A 22534-nucleotide genomic window follows, 5' to 3' on the forward strand; every position below is an offset into this window, starting at 1 on the left:
CTATAGTTAAAAAGCAAATACTGTGGTGCACACACGTTGTAGGTTCACCTTTACATTTGGTGTCTGGCCTTAGTCACTCTAAATGATTACAGACTTGTGAATCCTCACTTTGTGCGTACGATGAGGATTCTCTGGTGCTGGTGGCCATGTGATTGCAAGTATGCAATTTGTGTTCTTCCTGCCACATTCCGACTAGACCAGTGGCCCTCAACCTTTCTGACCTAGAGAGCCACATTCCGCTCTGTGAGAGCGTCACGAGCTACATATTGCTCCCTCACCCTCACAGTAGTAGCAACCAGAGCCCCCATTATGGGTATAATCATAACCAAAGCTTTTCCACAGAAATCACCCCGAAGGATTTATAACAAGATCCAGCAGTCCCCACAATACCCAATTCTCAGTATTCTCACATCCAGCACTCTCAACATACTGTCACATTTAGCTTCAGGCACCTTCTCCGACAGGTGCTATCATTCTGTCTCCAGCGTCCCATACTTAAATTATATCTAAAACCAGTATCTGTGCATCAGATCAGCTCTTCTGTTCAGGGCTACACACAAAATTCACCATTTTTAGATTTTCTCCTCATATCTGTTTGCTAGACCTGCAGCTAATGCACCAAGCTGTCAGACAGCCGCGAGCCACAATTCACGGGACCGTGAGCCACAGGTTGGGGGCCCCTGGACTAGACAGTTTCCTGCCTCACATAATACACTTGCATTGAGCAAGGCCACGCCCGTCTAGTGGGCATGTTACCACATGTATGCAAATTACATACTTGAGATCATGCACCTACCATACCCGGCAAGGATGTGGGAGAATCCTCCCAGTGCGAAGTGCGCGCGATGTGAGGATTCACATAGAATAACTGCAGACATTTAGCCCAAGCTTGGACAACACCTTTAACCCCTTCACGCCCCAGCCTTCTTTCACCTTCTTGACCAGGCCAAATTTTACATTTCTGACCACTGTCAAATTATGTGGTAATAACTCTTGAACGCTTCAACGGATCCCACTGATTCTGAGACTGTTATTACCTGACATATTGTACTTTATAATAGTGGTAATATTTGTTCAATATGACTTGTGACTATTTGTGAAATAAATAAATTGGAACTATGGCTAAAATCTGGAAAATTTTGCAGTTTTCACATTTTCAATTTTTATACCATTAAACTAGAGAGTTATGTCAATTTTTGCCCTATTTTTGCCAACAGTTATGTGATCGCTTGCTTTTTGCAGGACAAGTTGATGTTTTTATTGGTACCATTTTCGGGATCATGACATTTTTTGATCACTTTCTGTTCTTATGCTTGGGATCCAGAGTGAACAAAAAACAGCAATTCAGGATTTTTAAATTTTTTATGCCATTCCGCGTGTGGTAAATTTGATAAGGCAGCTTCATTCTTCGGGTTAGTACAAAGTGAGTTCCTGGTGCCAGCTGTCATATCAGCTGAACAGCTACCGGAGATCATGTACGCACCAGGTCGGTATATACTTGCCATTCTGGACATATGGATACGTCCAAGGTCGTGAAGGCGTTAATATATAATATTCATTTTCAGTTTAGTTCACATTTTTAAATGAGTTTCAAGAATCTTTGATTTGGCAAAATGAAGGCAATGCATTTGTTGCTGGTTCTGAGCTCATCCCAGTTTCTACACCTATTCAGTTGAATGGTTAGAAACTGGAACTTTCCAGGGAATCTGTCACCAGTCTTTTCCTACCTAATCTGAAAACAGCATAATAAAAGACAGAGACCCTGGTTCCAGTGCTGTTTTACTTACTGGGCTGCTAAGCGTAGGTTTTATAAAAATATATTTTATCAGCAGGAGATTATCTTTAGATGACTAATAAACCTACTGCCAGGTAGTCCAACTATGTCTCCATCATTAATTGTCAGCTTTTTGCCTATGCACAGTGTATATAGATAGTTGGCAATCAGTGGTTTGGGAGTTATACAGAGCTCAGCATTCAGAGGACCGGTTAACCCGTAGCAGATAAAACAGTGATTTTTCAAAACGGCAGCAAGTAGCTCAGTAAGTGAAACATCACTCTAATCGGGGTGTGTCTTGCTACATCATCATGCTGTTCTCATATAGGATAGCAAAAGCCTGGTGACAGATTCCTTTAAGTGGTAGTGAAATTGAAGATCATCTTTTATTTGTAGAAGAATGAAACTCTAAGGGTGCTGTTTCTTGTAGGCAGGGTCGGACTGGCCCACCTGAGAACCCGTGGATTCTTCGGTGAGCCCGGGCACTGACATCTGCTGTTATACAGGGCCGGCATCTGCCTATGGCCCTCGATGCCCCAGGGGCCCCCAGCCAGTGCCGTGTCGCTAATTGCGGCACACCATGCAGCTGCTATGAGGCCCGTGAGTAAGGCGGGCCCGTCCGGTGACAGGAGGCAGGAGCCGGCTGCTGCGGCTAAAGCCTGTTCCTGCTGCTAAAGAGAAATGAATATTCACTGCTCCCCATGGGTGGTCTTGTCAAATGTAGGTACATAGTGGGTCCCAAGAATGATTTTCTCTGGTGGGCCCAAGGTGCTGCAGTCCAACGCTGCTTGTAGGGTAATGAGGACGCAAGTAATAATACACCGTTTTTATGTACAATAAGTCTACAACTCATTTTAGAACCTGGCCTGATACAATGTGTTATTTCTGTGTATTATCTGGGATGAATTAGGTCCATACCAACAATTTTACTCGCGGAAAGGTAGAATGACTGCAGGTGTCATTTCTTCAAATCTGTCAGTAAATCTATAACACAAGCCTACACAATTCACGTTTCAGAACTGGTTTCCTCCCGCTGTGGAACTGGAAAGCTGGTCAACTTTTTCCAAAAACTTTCTAAGAAACCGCTGAATAACATATTAACGACTTAACAGAGGAAGGAATTATATTTCCTGGTGATATATTTTATTTCAGTGGAAATACTTAGTATAAATTCCAAACTGGTTGTTGGCGGGTTGCACGACAGCTGAAAAGAGGATCTCTAAGAGCTTCATTTCGGATTTCTTCCTCAAGTCTGTCATCTGAAACATTTTCCTTTGGCCAAGCTAACCAGATGTTGAAAAGGGAAGACTTTGTTTTTTTGTTGCAGGGATGATTTATTAGGATATGCACTAATCCCATCTGCTGTGGATGTATACTGTAGCTCCTGTCAGTCTTGTGGAGCAGAGCACAATGGTCTCAGTGATGGCCTTGCTCAGGGCTGACTGTGTGCAAGCAGCGAAATTCAACATTCACAGCTGGGCTTTACTGAGTCAGGCCCATGGGGAGGAGCGACTATTGATATTGGCTCTGACTTGGAGCGGTGTCTTTTGAACGTGTAGACTTCTCCTACCTCGGTGATGATCAGAGCAGTGGACAAAGCAATAGTTTTTCTCCTACTTCCACTGGGTCTGGGTTCTAATAATAAGTCAGAGTTCAGAGCGAGAGCACAGTTCCATGTGGCTTTCCAGACGGTTTCTTTACACTTTAATATTTGCTTTTGTGCTACATATAACTTCACAGAGAATATAGAGCACAACAACTTCCAGAAACAGCCACATTAATGTTTTACGTCTTCCCCGAATGTTGGATTTCCATGATATAACTTTCTAGACTGTATACTAGTGATTGTTTCTGCTCTTGGTTCGTTAGATACAGTACAATTAGCTCTAATTATGGTTATTGGATGAACAAGATACTGATTTCTCACATTTTGGGTAGCACAGTGTTAGGAACGTTCAGTCTGTGTCTTCTCACAGTTTTAGAAGAAATAATGATGCTCTTGTTGCTTTCAACACATTTTCATGTGTTTTTTCTCCTTTAGCCAGATTTGTCTAGAAGATCGGAACTACTGTTATAATGACAATGATTTCCTTTCCAACAATTTCATTTCTATAAAATCTGCAAATTCATAAGCTGAATCATATATGAAGGACATGTATTTAGCACAGTTTCTTGCAAACCTTAGGCCAGTTTTATACAATTAAATGTTAAGGGTCCATGATGGCCCATTACCAGGACCTTAACAATATTCATATTTTGGCCTTACCACTACAGTAAAGCCACAGTGGATGCTTATTAATGGCTCCAGGGAGGTAAGAACATAAAGATATATATATATATATCACCTTCGGGACTGGCACTCTTGTTCTGTAGTCTGTGCTGCATCACCTGCGAAGTTTGCCAGGATCAACATTGTCCATTCCACTTGGACAAAATTTGGCTATGTAGCTGATCAGCAGCTTGATTGCCTGCAGCTCTCATGTGAAGCCTATGCGAAATGTCAATCCCAGAGACCATCAAGAAACACAGTGCTGTCTATGGGGTAGAGGCACTTGTCCAGAAGTTGGATATCAAGTGTTTTGTTTATTTTTTTTCACTTCCCTGGACCCATTAATATGGGGTTGTTGCAAAGGGGACAGACCCTTTATAGGGTAACTACCCTTTTAGGTAAATTTGCAGAATAAGCTGTCATGTGTGTCCATGAGGAATAACACCATTTGTGGCCCTTAACTGACTTGTATCCTGCATTTTTGCAGTTTTCCCCTTGCACTCGGCAGTTGCTTGCTCTTTTGATTCTCTGAAACGTAATCCCTTTTACCCCTCTCTATAAGTCTTAATAGCAGTAGAAGTAAAGTGGGTATGAAAAGTCTATACACCCCCTGTTAAAATGTCATACCAAAAAGAATCCTGTCAGAACTTTTTCCACCTTTAATATCATCAAACCTGTACGTACAAATGTATGGAGAAAAGCTGAAATCATTTTGAGGGGAAATAAAATATAATAAATCTAAAATGATAATGTATTAAATAACTAAAATTAAAAAAAACACCTCTTATAATTTGGTGTATGGTTGGGTTGAGGATTAACCAATCATATTTAAACTCTTGTAAAATAGTGGTCAGTACACAGCTGCGATCATTTCAAGTGTTTCTGATTAACCCCTTATATAGTTTAGCCGTTATAGTAGGATTTTCCTGACAGTTTCTTAGTTGCATGTTGTAGCAAAAGCCATCTTCTGTAAATAGCTTACAACACAGCAAAGGGATCTCGCAGCTGAAAGTTACCAGTCAAGGGAATAGCACAAAAAAATTTCTGAGGCATTAAATATACCATGAAACACTGTGAAGTGGCTTACATTTGGTGACATTACCAAAAACTGAAGCTCCTTGAAAAATGTAGGAAAAGTAAGTAAATTACACTTGGAGACTGCAAAGTTATTGCAGGAATTTATGTCAAGTATTCATTGTGTACTGCATGTGACAGCAATCTCTCATATATTTCATATCTGTGGGGTAGTGTGGCAATTGGAAGCTTTTTCTTACAAAGAAAAGCATCCAAGACTGGCTGTTTTTTTCCTAAAATCTATGTCAAGTGTATCTAAAGCAAGAGAAAAGCATGTTATGGTCTGGTGAGACCAAGGCTGAACTTTTTCAGCCAAAATTCCAGAAGACATGTTTGTTGCCAAGCCAACACTGAACACCACCAAATAAACACCATATCCACAGTGACACATGATGTAGGCAGCATTTTTATTTGGGCATGTTTTCGACACCTGGAAGTGAGGCTTTTTTCAACATGGAAGGAATTATGGTCAGTTCCAGATATTAATCAATTTTGCTACAAAACCTTCGCCTCTGCTAAATGGCTGAAAATTAAGAGGAATTTCACTTTTTAGCACAACAACGACGCTAGGCATAACTGCAAATCAACAATACATTATTTTAGTTCTATATTTTTCTTTTTCCACCCAAAAAGATTTCCATTTACTTTTCAATCGAATTGTACAGGTTATGAGTGACAATAACGGTGGAAAAAGTTCTAAAATAATTCTCGTTCGTATGATGTTTTTTTAATGACAAAAACCTGGCTTTTTCACAAGGGTATGTAGACTTTTTATATACAATTTAATTTGATCTCTCACTGAAGATGGATTTGTAGACTGATTTGAGCATTTATTTTTTAGATTGAATGATCAGTACTAGATAAAAATGGGGAATATACATTTTTCTCTAATAAGATAAACTTGAAGTTTTTTTTTATGTTCAATTATGGCATTGAATTATTGAGAAAGCAGATTTTTCACCAGTTTGAGCATGATAAACTCGTCACATTGTAGAATAGTAGATGCAGAGCTGAATAAAACAAATTAATAAATTTTTCATTTCCTATCTATATTGTGGAGATATTAGTTAGCAACAATTTGAAGTTTAACTTTACTTAGATCACGGAGGTGTTAGCAAATATTTTTCTCTGGAGGCATCTACAATTTTCCCAACAAAGTTTTGCACAGTCATAAGCTTGAGACATCATGCAGAGAATTAAAGAACAAGCCCCCAGAGATTGTAAGTACAAATCAGCATTCTCTCTCTGTGAGAGATGTAGTTACACACAACGTCATTCCCCTCACTGATCTGACTGCTGGCATCTAGATTGGGGGGGGGGGGGGGGGCAGTACAGCTGTTTGTGTTCACTATCACCTTTTCAGTTGCAAAGGTGTTTGTAATGACACACAGTCCTGCTCTACTCTACCCCTTCTTACACACTGACAGTGCTGGGAGAGGAGAGCTGCACAAGTGCAGACAGCTCTTGTCTACTTTCCGCCCCCACTTACAATCACAGTAGGTAAAATCAGTGAGGAGAGCAGAGCTGTACGTCTTTGCATGTTGGGGGAAAGCTGGGTCTGACATTCTTTGGAATCTTGTTCTTTTTCTCCCCCTGACTGGGATTTCTACTATTGCCCCTTAGGTCGCTGGAGAAATCACAAAAACTTTACAAGCTAAAATCTCCACAACGGAGATGAAAAATTAAAAACTAAAAACACCTTTTGAAGCAAAATTATTTTTCTTTTATTTAACTAGTGTTGCTGTTGTTGACATGGGTGTTTGAAACGTGCTGAGACTGCTGGACTTACTGTTAGTTTTGATCATTGGCTAGAGAACTGTAGTTTATCAAGGCCTTCTGCACTGTGACAGAAAACAATCTTAAATGCCATATTTCAGGGATGGAAAATATCTCAAGGTCATTTCATTCGTTATGATTACATTTTTAGGGTTTTTTTCTGCTTTCCTGGGTCTAGGTCAAAGTAATTGTGCACCCGTCATATCGAGATGTGTAGCATAACTGTGAAAATCTATTGCAGGGTGTCTTATGTTATCCAAAGTCTATATTTTATTGCACTCCTAGGAAGAGCAGGCAGTTACCATGAAAAGTCCTTTGCACTGAGTATTTGTCATCTGTAGAATAGATGATAGAAGTATGAGAAGCAAGCAGTAAATATTGCCAATTATAAATTTGACTTTACAAACGGTAGTTTTTAGGAGCCATTTTCAAGTAAATAAATATAGCTATATGAAATATGGATAAACAAAATCACAACTTGTAGACTGCTATTACAGTTTGAAATTTAGCATACAAGTATATTACTACTAGATGTATTATACTGTGTGTAGATGGCCATCATACAGTGTATGGAGACTGCTGACAACATACTGTGTGGGGGCTATTATACTGTCTGTGGACCATTATACTATTTGTAGGCTATCATACTCTATATGGGTGGTGTGTGCCATCATACTGTGTGTGGGGCAATTATACTTTATTTTGGGTTTTCATACTGTGTGGGGGCTGTCATATTATGTTGATGGCTGGTGGGGCATCATAATGAGTAACTACTGAGGGTATAATACCGTCGAAGGGTCACAACAGGAGCATCATGCTGTGGGAAATCGTACTGTTTTGAGGGACATAATGTGTTGGGGTCACTATGGGGGCCTAGTAATGTGTGTGGCAAATCTGTGGGGATGTTATACTACAGGGTGCCATTAAAGGGCTATCGTAGTAGGTATGCCCTTCTGTGACCCTGCCTATTCCTCCAAATAATTTTTCGTTTCCAAATAGGAATTTTGCTCTGGGGCTCCATTGTGATGCGGCTGCAGTGCAGTGTAGCGCAACCTCCACCAGGGGGTGCTCTGAGGGAAGAGAGGCTGCACACTCACAGCGCAGAAACACTGAGCAGCCTCACAGGTGTAACAGTTAACGAAAGAGTGGTCAGATGAGCTGAGTCAGAACCTGTCAGGAGCAGAAGTACCAGAAGTAACAGCAAAGCATGTAGTCAGAGACAAGGCAGAAGTCAGAGCCAAATGGGAGCGCAGTATCCAAAACATGAGACTTAAGACGAAGTCGGGGTACAAGCCAGAGAGTCAAAGCCGATCGGGGAACGTGGTATCAGAGACGGAAAACAAGAGGCGGGGTTCAGAGGTCAGGCCGAGTCATACACTGTAGGGAAACAACCAGACGAACACTAAATCAGGGATAGGGGACGGGACTAATGCAAATACGGGAAGTCAGAGGCAGAAGGATCACCAGGGTATACAGGTCAGCTAATCTAGCCTGGAAGTATGAACTGTCACTGACGCTGGCCAGCAGACTGCAGAGGACTTAAAAAGCCCAGCCAGCTCCAAAACGAGGCCGAGGGGATTAACCCCCGCATGACCAGTCCAGAGAGATGATAGCAGAAAACAAGCCCCGAACTGGATCATGACATCCATAATTTTTATCTCTGTCTCTAGTATGGAATGTTTTGTATGAAAGTCATGTCGTGAAGTGCATTTGAGCAGAATTCAGGGCTCCTATGGCGAACAACACAGTAGTATTTCCCGAGACAATTGCTGTGGGAATTAAAGCTGTGACAATTGTAGGACTAACATAATTATATCACACTTTATATTGTAGATTGATTTTCTGTGATTCTACCATGCCTCCTTGTATTTCTGTTTCTAATGTGCTTGGCGTTTCTACTTTGTCATTCTATGCTTCTCCATTGGTGACATAATATGGATTGGGATCAAAGGTATGTATGCTCCACTAACAGACAGAATTAAGTCACATTCAGACCAATATATGAAACATCATTGTTCTCTGTAAATCATCGTTGTTATTACATCTTACATCCTAATAGCATCCATTTTTATGCAATTTTCTATATTAATAGTTGCAATGTATCTTTACAGTTGGATGCAAAATGGATGTTCTGTATTGGATCCAATTTTTTTTTTTTGCTCATCTATAGACTTAAGTCAGCGAGTCTCATTCGAAGTATGAAAGAGACTAGTGTATGCTGCAATTTTTTATTTTTTTTATTTACATGAACACCCTGTTTTCAACTTTTTGCTCCTGATTTAGCTGTAGCAGCTTTATCGATTCTTTTCGATTTTGACCTCCACATTGTAAGTCTTTACATCCTTATTGTAGGATGACGGCCATGAATTTGTAGAGGATCGCTCTCCAGAAGGGGCAGATGTGAAGTGTGACAGACTGCTTCTGGTGGGAGTATGGGCGCAGTCTCCCCACTTGCTCCATCTTAAGCCGGGTACATTTCTACCTTGGTAATTGGACTTGCTGTTAGGACAAGTGGGATACAAGTCTCTGAAGAAATGTGTGGGTTTTTTTGCCCATTGCATCCTGACATGTGTCTTGAAAGGTAGCATTTAATGTCTGAAGAGAATCTCAATTGTCAGGGATGATTTTAAAAAGCCACAGTGTCATTTTCTCAATTTTGCAGATTGCGCTGGTTAGCCTGTGGCATCAGCTTGTCTTGGCCTCTTCCTACGCGGGAGATCTAGAGGCTGCTGCTGCCATTATCATGTGCACCTGTCAGTCATTACTGAAATTGCTGACAAATGAATGCACATTGCTTCATAATGACACCCGGGCTGGAGATGTTTGCCTTGATTTTATTTATTTTGTTTTAAGAGGAGGAACATTTTAAGAATGTGACATACAAGCCTCCCCATAGGCACTTACATGGGGTATGTCATTACTTTCATTAGAGAAGTAAGAATTCTCCTGTACAGGAAAAATATGAGGAATATTTATGCCTTATGGTAACTACACATGGGATTTTAATGACTATTGTGTACTGTGATGGATGTAGGTCTGTGTGAACTTATAAAGAACGTTGATGTGTAGCTTCATGCCTGCTTTGCCAGAATGGTGCCGAGAGTCTCGTTCTGTCTATTGGGATTTGCTTAGACATTGATTGCAGTCAAATCAGGATTGCTGAGGCTTTGCCTCAATTTTTTAATTGCAGCAAATGCCAAATGCACAACGTGGGGGAAAAAAACCCATTGGGCTGCAATCACACATCCCAGTTACTTGTGCCTGTTCTTGGTGCAGTTCTATTTTTTTGTTTGCCAAAGACTGAAGTGGATCCAAAAGTAAGGAAGAGCATAAGGCCACATTCAGACGCTCATCAAACATGGTGTATGGACTGCAATGTGCTGACTGGTTGCAGGTCTCTTGACCCGAACTTGACCTCCTTACAGGGGCAGAAACATCATTGGTGCAACCTGTGCAGCCGCACAGGGGCCCGAGAGGTAAGGGGGCCCATTTCTACCTCCGAAACAGGTGCAATTTTGCATTTTTAGTAGCTCTTGAGCTGCAAAGGGTCCAAATATTTTTCTTGTACAGGGGCCCTTTTCTGTCTGTGTCTGCCAGTGCCTCCTTATACATGAGACTGCCAAATTCAGGTCAGGAGACCCGCAACTGCTGAATGAGGCCTAAAATTAGTATTGAGCAAACGTGCTCTGATAAGGTGTTATCCGTGCACGCTCGTGTGCTAACAGGGTATCTTCGGCGTGCTCGAATACTATGTTCGAGTCGCCGCAGCTGTTCAACAGCCACAACACATGCAGGGGTTCCCTAACAAACAGGCTATCCGTGCATGTGTAGCAGCTATCGAACATCCACAAGACATGCCTCCGCGGCGAAGCGGACATAGTGTTCGAGCACGCCGAAGATACTCTATTAGCACTCGAGCGTGCATGGATAACATCTTATCAGAGCATGTTCCCTCAACACTACCAAAGCTAAGTCCTCAATCAGATGTTATTTTTTCTCATGCAAGTGCTCTCCACGTTTTTCACCTAGGACACTCGTACCTATGATCTTCTATGGGACTGTTCACATGTCCAATGTTTTTCTCAGACCGATTGGTTCTTGAAAATCACGAAGACATGTACAATATTGATCCTAGTGTCAGTACAAAATCTGCAATGCAAGTCCTTGGATCCGTGAAAAAAATCATACCACACCCCAATGCCATCTGTATGCTGTCCATTTTTCACTTAGCGATACAGGGTGGAGAAACTTTTTTTTTTCTCTCATCAGTAAAAAAAAACTGATGAACTCCGATGAAAATCACTAATGAAACTAAGTCAGTTATTCTCGGACTTCAGGAATGGATTGAGGAACATGAAAAGAAAAGTTCAAGGTGTTGACCAAGTGCAAAACTAACTAGAGATTTTACGATCAACAAATTCCAGAAGTAATATTTTGTCAAAGAATAAAATAACCTTTATTATGCAAAGCAGGTACATGAAAAGCGGGGGAAGGAATCAAAATATGCACATGCGAGGTATGGGTACACGGGTGCCCCGATTCGCGTTTCGGCTTACAAAAGCCTTCATTCAGCAGATTTTGCCGCTATAAGATGCGGCCACTGCCTTTTAGGGCTTATCTACAGTATTATATAATGCTGTAGATAAGCCTTTTTGTCAAAGGCTTTTGTAAACTAAAACGCGCGTCGGGGAGGGCGCACGACGACACTATCCCGGCCACTGGATCAGGTATACTTATACATTAGTGTATAATGACAATTACTTTAAATGTATACACCGGACTTTTCGCTTAACCCTTCATGAGGCCTATTGGGAATGTGCAATTATATCTGAGCTATATGATCGAAATCAATACTATATGCTCAACTAGCCCATGTACCCATACCTTGAATGTGCATGTTTTGATTCCTTCCCCCGTTTTTCATGTACCTGTTTTGTATAATAAAGGTTATTTTATTCCTTGACAAAATATTACTCCTGGAATTTGTTGATTGTAAAATCTTGTCTCTAGTTAGTTTTGCAATTGTTTAGCGATTGTTCCATCATGTCCATCATATTAATTGACCACGTATGATTAATACCTATGTTTATAATTAGTACTAAATGGGTTAGTTTGGTCATAATTGTTCCATGAGGTTTTTATGTTGACCAAGTGCTGTAGATCTCAGTCTGATTGAGTGTGCTCTGCTTTTGTTGAAAACAAAACAAGCCTGATCTATGGAGGCCTCACTTCACAACTTACAGGAATTAAAAGATCATCTCCATACATCTTTGTGATTAATAACAAAGAATTGCAAAACTGAATTGGTTGCACAAAGTGACTACACAGTATTATGCATATGTCTATAATGACTGATCAGTGCATGCTCCCTGATTGTAGAAGGGCTGATAATAGAAAAAAAAGTCCTTTGCATCTCCATCCTACCCACCTTGGCTCACTTCAGTCTGTAGAGAAAAAAAGATGACAGCAGCTGGTTTCGATCTCTTACTACTTGATATCACTTGTAACATCTGCCCTAATACCCTACACTCCCTGACAGAAGTTATGTCGCTTATCCATGTTATGTAAATAAAAGCTTATAACCTGACGTTAAATTCATCCATTGGTTGTATAAATTATTCTTTTGAAAGCTGAAACCCTCCGAAATGTGGTTTTAGTTAAGAAAATAAATTGGCATCAATGCAGAAATATTGATCAGTTAATGGACGCGGAATGGTCAGATTTTGGCAAGACAAAAGTTTTGTCGCCCACAGAAAGTAATGTGATATTCAGACAAATAATTAACCCCTTCCCGGCCTGTGACACAGAGTATGCGTCATGAAAGTCGGTGCCAATCCGACCTGTGACGCATATGCTGTGTCACGGAAGGATTGCGTTCCTGCGGGACGGGTGACCGGGGTTAATGAAAGGTCACCCAACCCGCAGGTGCAGGGGGACCTATACTTGACCCCAGGGGGGGTGGCTTTGCCCCCCCCCCCCCCCCGGGGCTACGATCACTCCTGGTGACCTTTTTGTCACCCACCTCAGATCTGATTGGAGCTAGCATCCATGTGATCAGATGTGGAGGGGCGGAGAAAAACAATGTCTGCCTCGCTCCTCAGCTTCATCCCATCCGCGGAAGCTGAGGAGCGAGGTGCCTGACCGCTCACCTGCCACCCAGATACCGCGATCGCCGCCACACACCTCGTCACAGCGCTGCCACCGCCTCCCCCACTGCCACTGCCAGCACCACGGCTGCTGCTGAGGACAGGTACCTCCCCTCTCCTGTCCTCCACTCCCCCCAACCTCCGCTCCCTGCCCCCCTGATCACCCCCTGCTCCGGTGATCGCCCCCCCTTTATCACCTGCAGCTGCCGCTCTAATTTCTCCTCTCCTACCGCCCACTGCGCCTGTCAGCCCCTCCTCCCCTGGTGATCTCCCTCTTCAGTGATCACCTCTAATCACCCCCTGCCCCCCCTGTCCACCTGATCACCCCCCTGCCCCCCTTTATCACCTGCTGCTGCCTGCTCCATTTTCTCCTCTCCTACCCCCCCTGCGCCTGTCAGCCCCTCCTCCCCTAGTGATCACCCTCTTCAGTCATCATCCCCTGCCCCACCTGATCACCCACCTGAACACCCCCTGTCCCCCTTTATCACCTCCCTGTCCCCCTTTATCACCTGGTGCTGCCTGCTCCATTTTCTCCTCTCCTACCCCCCTGCGCCTGTCAGCCCCTCCTCCCCTAGTGATCACCCCTAATCACCGCCTCCCCCCCTGATCACCGCCTGCTCCCCCTGATCACCCCCTGCCCCCCCTGTCCACCTGATCACCCCCCCGCCCCACTTTATCACCAGCTGCTGCCTTCTCCATTTTCTTCTCTCTTACCCCCCTGCGCCTGTCAGCCCCTCCTCCCCTGGTGATCACCCTCTCCAGTGATCACCCCCGGCCCCCCTGTCATCCCCTGATCACCGCCTGCCCCCCTGATCACCCCCTGATTACCTGCTGCCGGCTCCATCTACAGCTGATCCTCTGCTCCCCTCCTGCTCCCCCCCCCCCCCCCCCGGTGCCTGACAGCTCCATCCACCCCTGGTGATCACCCCCTGCCCCCCCGATCACCACCTGCACTCCTTTATCACCTGGTGCTGCCGGCTCCATTTGCTCATCTCCTGCCCCCCCTGCACCTGACAGCTCCATCCTCCCCTGGTGATCACCCCCCCCGTGATCACCCCAATCACCAACTTCACCCCCTGATCACCCCCTGATCACCTGCTTCTGCCGGCTCCAGCTGTAGCTGGTACTCTGCTCCCCTTCTGGCCCCCCCATGCCTGACAGCCCCATCCACCCCTGGTGATCACCCCCTGCCCCCCTGATCACCTGCTGCTGCCAGCTCAATCTCCATCTGACGCTGCATCTCCTCAGCCCCCTCCTGCCCCCCCCCCGCGCCTGACAGCCTCCTCCTGCAGAAGAGTTTTACCAAACACTCGCACATACACACGCAACACTATAATAAAGTTTAGATTTTTTTATACACGCACACACACCACACACACAATGTCCCGCTCATCCCAGTCACAAAGGCTGTGAGGAGGCATATTCCTTTCTTGCCTCCGAAGCTGATAGTGAGAGAGAGGACCCCACTTTTCTGTATTCCTCCCACACTTCCTCCTCTAGTGACACGGACTCGCCAGCCCCAAGATGTCGCAGGACGGGAAATCGTCCGGAGCCCAGGGGAGAAGACCCACAGTCAAGTGTGAGTAACCCCCAACCTAGTGCTAGTCACACCCAAGCTAGCACTAGTGCCCCCGCCTGGACCCCCGTCCCTGAAAATTTTGCTCCACGGATTCCTGATTTCATTCCCTAATCAGAAATCCAATTCGAGACTGTCAACCTCAGGGAAATAGACTTTTTCAAAGTCTTTTTCTCGGAGTCAATCGTCAGTCTCATGGTGGAGCAAACAAACTTGTATGCCCTGCAATTTTTTTCCCAAAACCCAGTTTCATCATTTTCTGCTTGGAGTCCCATTGACTCTGTAGAAATGTTGAAATATTGGGGATTGGTCCTTCACATGGGGATTGTGAAGAAACCAAAAATTCGCCATTACTGGAGTACTGATATTTTATATCAAACTCCAATATATGGCATGGTTATGATTCGCAAATGTTTTGAGGCGATTCATACATTTCTCCACTTTAGGGACAATACGGACATCCTTCCCCGCGATGACTTGAATTTTGATAGACTGTTCAAAATTCGGCCGGTCATCAAACACTTCAGCAACAAGTTTGCTGAAGTAGAGATGACACAGATGGACAAAACACTTCACCAATAAATACTAGATATAATCCACAATAATAGAAAATATATTAAGAATCACAACCCAGTGATTGGTGCTCTGTGAAAAAAAGTGGAAAAACCACTTATACACGAAGAACGTACACACAACCAACCGCACAACAGGACTAAAAATACATAGATTTAAAATATAAATCTATATTTTAAATCTATGTATTTTTAGTCCTGTTGTGCGCACAATTGTTGTAATTATATGGCCAATTATATATAATAAAGGCATTTTTTATATCTACTTTCTGTTTCATGGTTTCTCTGGTTATCTATACGTTGGTTGTGTGTACGTTCTAAGTTTGCTGAAGTGTACATTCCCCAAAGGGAAATTTGTATGGATGAATCCCTCATCCACTTCAAAGGAAGGCTTCAGTTCCATCAGTACCTGCCAAGCAAAAGGGCGAGGTACGGGATAAAGCTCTATAAGATCTGTGAGAGTACCTCAGGGTACACTCTCAGCTTTAGAGTTTATCAAGGAAAGGACACCAGGATCCAGACCCCAGAATGTCCACCTGCTCTGGGGGTGAGTGGGAAAATAGTGTGGGATTTGGTCCACCCACTGCTTGATAAAGGTTACCATCTGTACGTTGATAACTTTTATACAAGCTTCCCACTCTTTCAATCCCTCTCTGCCAGAGCTACCGTCGCTTGCGGTACCGTGCGCAGAAACCAGAGGGGTCTCCCTTTGTCTCTAATTGAGCAGGCTCTCCCAAAGGGTGAGAGCCGGGGCCAATGTAGCGGCAACATGCTTGTGGTCAAGTTCAAAGACAAAAGGGACGTCTTTTTCTTGACAACAATCCATGGTCCCGGCACCACGGCCACCACCATTCGAGGTACCCCAGTACAGGTCCACAAACCGGACTGTGCCCTGGGGTACAACAAACACATGGTGGGAGTTGATCTTTCTGATCAAGTCCTCCAGCCCTATAGTGCCATGCGGAAGACGAAGGTGTGGTATAAAAAACTGGCTGTGCACATCGTACAAATGGCACTGTATAACGCATACGTGCTATCACGATGTGCAGGTCAGACCAACAACACCTTCCTTCAGTTCCAGGAGGTGGTGATAAAGGCCCTGATGTTTGGAGGCGAGGAAGGAGCGGGCCCCAGCACCTCTGGAACTCAAGTTTCCTGTATGGTACCAGGGCAACATTTTCCCAGAGAGGGGATAAGAAAAAGGTGCCGAGTGTGCTATAAAAGGGGGACAAGAAAAACAACTCGTTTCCAATGTGAAACTTGTCCTGACAAACCTGGACTGTGTTTGAATGAATACTTCAGAATTCATCACGCGTCCATTGACTAAACACATCCTGACATGGACTCACACACACCAACCTAACGTACACTATACCACACCACACACCAACGTGAAGTACACTACGCCACACTAACCAACCTGACACACTATGTCAGGTTGGTGTGTGTGGTGTAGTGTGTGTCAGGTTGATGTTTGGTGTAGTGTACGTCAGGTTGGTTGACTGACAAGAAATGGAGGGCACCAACCACAATAAAACAAATAATGGAGGGCAATCGACCCAAGGTGTGTCAAATAATGCACTGAAGAAAACAAAAAGAAAAGAGACAGCACCAACTGGGGAACATCCTATATATAAATATCACATATCAGAGATCAAATATAACAAAATATATAATTTTATTATTATTCATAAGAGTCCAAAAACACACAAAGACATGAGTAAAACCATTTAAAAACAATGTGACAACATACCCCAATGAGAGGTAGAACCCCCCTGGAACCACACCTACACAGCTGGTAATAGTGCCGTATCAGCAAGCAAGGCTGAACAAATGTTAGAAAACATGCCACATATAATGAGCTTTGAGACGACAATATTTGAGGGCACACAATACCGATATGTATAAATCAGTCACTGTTAGTAGGTGCACAGTATACCTGTATCACAGCAACATGGCTAAATATAATCCCTATACCATGTCTATACAAATAGGAATGGAAAAACCAACATACCGGTTATGTGCACTAATTCAAGACAGCAGCAAATCCTAGTAAAATACTATACAATAGGGGGACCAGCCGGATTTTCCTCCCTAAAGTAACCAAGTAGTGACATGCCCCAGAATAATCGTAGTAGATGAAGTAAGAAGGCTCAAAAAAGGCTCAAAGAAGAGAGACATTACTATCTACCCCATGGAAAAATTTCCCATGTCAGGAGAAACCACCAATGGAGCATGCCTCACAGCTGTGTCTGTGGAAAAAAGAAAGAAAAGACCAGGGGGGGTTCAGAGACCCAACGCGTGTCGCCACAGAAGTGGCTTCATCAGGGGTAAAGGTGAAAGTGGAAGACTCAAAGGATGCTTTATATACAAAATACAAAAGTGGCACAAGTGTATACAGCTGGTAAAACACATGATATGCATTTAAGCGAGGAGCGCCATACCTGAAAGGAGCCTGAAGGCAGAACGCCGGGTATACCAAAATGGACGGCGCTGACTAAAGTGCGCATGCCCTAACAAAAATGACCCGGAAGTAGAGGAGGTACAACCGGATAGCGTGTGGTGACTCATTCTTTTTTCCACAGACACAGCTGTGAGGCATGCTCCATTGGTGGTTTCTCCTGACATGGGAAATTTTTCCATGGGGTAGATAGTAATGTCTCTCTTCTTTGAGCCTTTTTTGAGCCTTCTTACTTCATCTACTACGATTATTCTGGGGCATGTCACTACTTGGTTACTTTAGGGAGGAAAATCCGGCTGGTCCCCCTATTGTATAGTATTTTACTAGGATTTGCTGCTGTCTTGAATTAGTGCACATAACCGGTATGTTGGTTTTTCCATTCCTATTTGTATAGACATGGTATAGGGATTATATTTAGCCATGTTGCTGTGATACAGGTATACTGTGCACCTACTAACAGTGACTGATTTATACATATCGGTATTGTGTGCCCTCAAATATTGTCGTCTCAAAGCTCATTATATGTGGCATGTTTTCTAACATTTGTTCAGCCTTGCTTGCTGATACGGCACTATTACCAGCTGTGTAGGTGTGGTTCCAGGGGGGTTCTACCTCTCATTGGGGTATGTTGTCACATTGTTTTTAAATGGTTTTACTCAAGTCTTTGTGTGTTTTTGGACTCTTATGAATAATAATAAAATTATATATTTTGCTATATTTGATCTCTGATATGTGATATTTATATATAGGATGTTCCCCAGTTGGTGCTGTCTGTTGTGAATTAGACTTTTTGGCTCCCTCTTGTGGTTACTAGTGATATTACTCTGGGATGTTCTTCCCTCAGTTTGCACCCAGCTGGGTCGTTACTTCAGGGGTGTTGCTATATAAACCTCCTGGAACCTTAGTCCAGTGCCTGGCATCGTTGTTAATCAGACACATTCTGTTTGCTCCTATCTGCTGGTCCTGGTTCGTGCAAAATTAAGCTAAGTCCTGCTTCTTTGTTTTTTGGGTTATTTGCTTGCTCTCATTTTTGTCCAGCTTGTACTAAATGTGATCCCTGTCCTTGCTGGAAGCTCTAGGGGGCTGGTGTTCTCCCCCCGGGCCGTTAGACGGTTCGGGGGTTCTTGAATTTCCAGTGTGGATATTTTTGATAGGAGTTTTTGCTGACCATATAAGTTATCTTTCTATATTCTGCTATTAGCTAGTGGGCCTCTCTTTGCTAAATACCTAGCTCATTCTTATGTTTGTCTTTTCCTCTTACCTCACCGTTATTATTTGTGGGCGGCTTCTATCCAACTTTTGGGGTATTTCCTCTGGAGGCAAGAAAGGTCTTTCTTTTCCCTTCTAGGGTTAGTTAGTTCTCCGGCTGGCGCGAGACGTCTAGGATCAACGTAGGAACGTTCCCCGGCTGCTGGTATTTGTGGTGCTAGGATTAGATATATGGTCAGCCCAGTTACCACTGCCCTATGAGCTGGTTTTCTGTGTTTACAGACTTGGCAATTATTCCTGAGACCCTCTGCCATTGGGGTCATAACAGTATGCCAGGCCAACATTGAATGTTTAATGCATTGCAGAAGTGGGATAATAAGAAAGGAAATTCTGAGTTTTTTTTTTTTTTTCTTTCCTCTCTTCCTCCCCTTTACCTTTGAGTGGCTTGTGCTTGCTGCAGACATGAATGTCCAGACCTTGATTACAAGTGTAGACCAGCTGGCAGCTCGTGTGCAGGGTATACAAGATTTTGTTACCAGTAGTCCTATGTCTGAACCTAAAATACCTATTCCGGAATTGTTTTCTGGAGACCGATTTAGGTTTAGGAATTTCAAGAATAATTGTAAATTGTTTCTTTCTCTGAGACCCCGTTCATCTGGAGATTCAGCTCAGCAAGTTAAAATTGTTATTTCTTTTTTGCGGGGCGACCCTCAGGATTGGGCTTTCTCGCTAGCGCCAGGAGATCCGGCATTGGCAAATATTGATGCGTTTTTTCTGGCGCTCGGATTGCTTTACGAGGAACCCAATCTTGAAATTCAGGCAGAAAAAGCCTTGCTGGCTATTTCTCAGGGTCAGGATGAAGCTGAAGTGTATTGCCAAAAATTTCGGAAATGGTCCGTGCTTACTCAGTGGAATGAGTGTGCTCTGGCCGCAAATTTCAGAAATGGCCTTTCTGAAGCCATTAAGAATGTGATGGTGGGTTTCCCCATTCCTACAAGTCTGAATGATTCTATGGCGCTTGCTATTCAAATTGACCGGCGTTTGCGGGAGCGCAAATCCGCTAATCCTCTGGTGGTGTTGTCTGAACAAACACCTGATTTAATGCAATGTGATAGAATTCAGACTAGAAATGAACGGAAAAATCATAGACGTCAGAATGGGTTGTGTTTTTACTGTGGTGATTCTACACATGTTATATCAGCATGCTCTAAACGCCTAACAAGGGTTGTTAGTCCTGTCGCCATTGGTAATTTGCAACCTAAATTTATTTTGTCTGTGACTTTAATTTGCTCTTTGTCTTCTTACCCTGTTATGGCGTTTGTGGATTCAGGTGCTGCCCTGAGTCTTATGGATCTGTCATTTGCCAAGCGCTGTGGTTTTGTTCTTGAACCGTTAGTAAATCCTATTCCTCTTAGAGGTATTGATGCTACGCCATTGGCGGAAAATAAACCGCAGTTTTGGACGCAGGTGATCATGTGCATGACTCCTGAACATCGGGAGGTGATTCGTTTTCTTGTTCTGCATAAAATGCATGATTTGGTCGTCTTGGGTCTGCCATGGTTACAGACCCACAATCCAGTCTTGGATTGGAAGGCAATGTCTGTGTCAAGTTGGGGCTGTCAGGGAATTCATGCTGATTCCCCGCCGGTGTCTATTGCTTCCTCTACTCCTTCGGAAGTTCCTGAGTATTTGTCTGATTATCAGGATGTATTCAGCGAGTCCAGATCCAGTGCTCTGCCTCCTCATAGGGACTGTGACTGCGCCATAGATTTGATTCCAGGTAGTAAATTTCCTAAGGGAAGATTATTTAATCTGTCTGTACCTGAGCATGCCGCAATGCGTTCATATATCAAGGAGTCTCTGGAGAAGGGGCATATCCGTCCATCCTCTTCCCCTCTTGGTGCGGGATTCTTTTTTGTGGCCAAGAAGGACGGATCTTTGAGACCTTGTATTGACTATCGGCTTCTGAATAAAATCACTAAAATTTCAGTATCCTTTGCCTCTGTTGTCGGACTTGTTTGCCCGGATTAAGGGTGCCAAGTGGTTCACCAAGATAGATCTTCGTGGTGCGTTCAACCTTGTGCGCATTAAGCAAGGTGATGAATGGAAGACTGCATTTAATACGCCCGAAGGTTATTTTGAGTACTTGGTGATGCCTTTTGGGCTTTCTAATGCTCCCTCAGTATTTCAGTCCTTTATGCATGATATTTTCCGGAAGTATCTGGATAAATTTATGATTGTTTATCTGGATGATATTCTGGTTTTCTCTGAAGATTGGGACTCACATGTGGAGCAGGTCAGGATGGTGTTTCAGGTTTTGCGTGAGAATGCCTTGTTTGTTAAAGGCTCAAAGTGTCTCTTTGGAGTACAGAAGGTTCCCTTTTTGGGGTTTATTTTTTCCCCTTCTGCTGTGGAGATGGACCCAGTCAAGGTCCGAGCTATTCATGAGTGGACTCAACCCACGTCAGTTAAGAGTCTTCAGAAGTTCTTGGGTTTTGCTAACTTCTACCGTCGTTTTATCGCTAATTTTTCTAGCGTTGTTAAACCTTTGACGGATATGACCAAGAAAGGTTCTGATGTTGCTAACTGGGCTCCTGCAGCCGTGGAGGCGTTCCAGGAGTTGAAGCGCCGGTTTACTTCGGCGCCTGTTTTGTGCCAGCCTGATGTCTCACTTCCCTTTCAGGTCGAGGTGGATGCTTCTGAGATTGGGGCAGGGGCCGTTTTGTCACAGAGAGGCCCTGGTTGCTCGGTAATGAGACCATGTGCTTTTTTCTCTAGGAAGTTTTCGCCTGCTGAGCGGAATTATGATGTTGGCAATCGGGAATTACTGGCCATGAAGTGGGCATTTGAGGAGTGGCGTCATTGGCTCGAGGGTGCTAAGCATCGTGTGGTGGTCTTGACTGATCACAAAAATTTGATGTATCTCGAGTCTGCTAAACGCCTGAATCCTAGACAGGCCCGCTGGTCATTGTTTTTCTCCCGTTTTGACTTTGTGGTCTCGTATTTACCAGGTTCAAAGAATGTGAAAGCTGATGCTCTTTCAAGGAGCTTTGTGCCTAACTCTCCTGGAGTCACAGAACCTGTTGGTATTCTTAAAGAGGGAGTTATCTTGTCAGCCATTTCTCCTGATTTGCGACGTGTGTTGCAGAGATTTCAGGCTGGTAGACCTGACTCTTGTCCACCTGACAGACTGTTTGTTCCTGATAAGTGGACCAGCAGAGTCATTTCCGAGGTTCATTCCTCGGTGTTGGCAGGTCATCCGGGAATTTTTGGCACCAGAGATCTGGTGGCTAGGTCATTTTGGTGGCCTTCCTTGTCACGGGATGTACGGTAATTTGTGCAGTCCTGTGGGACTTGTGCTCGAGCTAAGCCTTGCTGTTCTCGTGCCAGCGGGTTGCTCTTGCCCTTGCCTGTCCCGAAGAGGCCTTGGACACATATTTCCATGGATTTCATTTCTGATCTCCCGGTGTCTCGGGGTATGTCTGTCATCTGGGTGGTATGTGATCGCTTTTCAAAAATGGTCCATTTGGTGCCTTTGCCTAAGCTGCCTTCCTCTTCCGATCTGGTTCCTGTGTTCCTTCAGAATGTGGTTCGTTTACACGGCATTCCTGAGAATATTGTGTCTGACAGAGGATCCCAGTTTGTTTCCAGGTTCTGGCGATCCTTTTGTGCTAGGA

The 22534-nt window shown here is 43.7% G+C and overlaps 1 protein-coding gene across 3 annotated transcripts in view; it reads left to right on the plus strand.

The window, feature by feature from the left end:
• Positions 1 to 22534, plus strand: part of CDKAL1 (CDKAL1 threonylcarbamoyladenosine tRNA methylthiotransferase) — a 1052012-nt gene that overhangs the window by 763370 nt on the left and 266108 nt on the right. The gene's annotated exons all lie outside the window — the stretch shown is intronic.

The sequence above is a fragment of the Ranitomeya variabilis genome, chromosome 6 (genome assembly GCF_051348905.1).
Source record: "Ranitomeya variabilis isolate aRanVar5 chromosome 6, aRanVar5.hap1, whole genome shotgun sequence".
NCBI classification, from domain to species: Eukaryota; Metazoa; Chordata; class Amphibia; order Anura; family Dendrobatidae; genus Ranitomeya; species Ranitomeya variabilis.